Source organism: Ciona intestinalis, unplaced genomic scaffold (genome assembly GCF_000224145.3).
Source record: "Ciona intestinalis unplaced genomic scaffold, KH HT000037.2, whole genome shotgun sequence".
NCBI lineage: Eukaryota > Metazoa > Chordata > Ascidiacea > Phlebobranchia > Cionidae > Ciona > Ciona intestinalis.
In genome coordinates, this window is record NW_004190359.2 from 159,842 (window position 1) to 160,939 (window position 1,098).

Here is a 1,098-nt window from a genome sequence, read left to right on the forward strand (position 1 = left end):
TTATTCATGCGACAAACAAGGTAGTCTTTAATTCAACACGACACAAACTGTTGTTGTAGTTGTTGTCTTTCATGCACTTGAAGAATTTGTTCATTGATTCTTTACACAATGATTCCCTGTCAAGTGGAAACGAACCTTTTAATGGTCGGGTTGTCTTAAACGATGGGGGAGGTGCAGCCATATGCGAAGTTGCACAACATTATATGAACCTAAATAAATGGCAATCGTTAATGTTATGAAACATTGAAGCAATGTTGATGAAGCACAAGAATATTGACAAGGGTTAATCCTATTTCTGTAGCACTCCTTTAAGATACAACAGTATTCTCATAGACTTTGTAGATTTAAACATTTTCGGAGGTTTGCAGTAAAAGGGGAATTCCTTAAATCGAACCCACGTGTTTTTTATGCAAAGAAATATGCTCCTGTATTTTTTCCAGTCTGGTGTTTTAACATATGGAGCGAATAGATTATGTAAGCCTGCCCAAGGCTAGACCGAAACAATAAACCATTTTTGAATCTGCAAAAACACGAGACTCATCCGAGTAAAGATAAAGTAATTCGCAAGAATCCGGAAATGTTTTTAAAGAAACGGAACGTGCTCACAGAAATAAACAAGAGATCACAGATCTAATGAATGAGCACGCCTTAAATTAATTGGCATAATATAGTAGGGTGGGGGAAGAGGGGACACCTTTAATACATAATATTCAAATAGCCTGATCGTGTTTTAAACGATTAACAATGGTCTGTGGAAGTCGTGAGGATACGGTTTCATAACTCATTGAATGTTCTTTGTTTACTACCAGATGAAAGGAGAAAACTAAAGGAAAAGATGTCCCATCTTCTCCCACCCTGCCATATTAATAAACCATTTTACTACAACGGTCGACTAGCTCGCTCAAAAAAAAAATCAGAAGTAACCAACAGAACGGGTTCTAGTAAGTGGTGACTGTGGAGCAGTAGGCAGAATGCAGGTAAAAATCGTTGGATTCCTTATCTCACCAACAAGTGCCGGTTTATGAGACTATGGTTTATGAGACTAAGCTTAGTTGGAATTAATGTATCGAATACACCCGATTATTCAATGTTATAGTA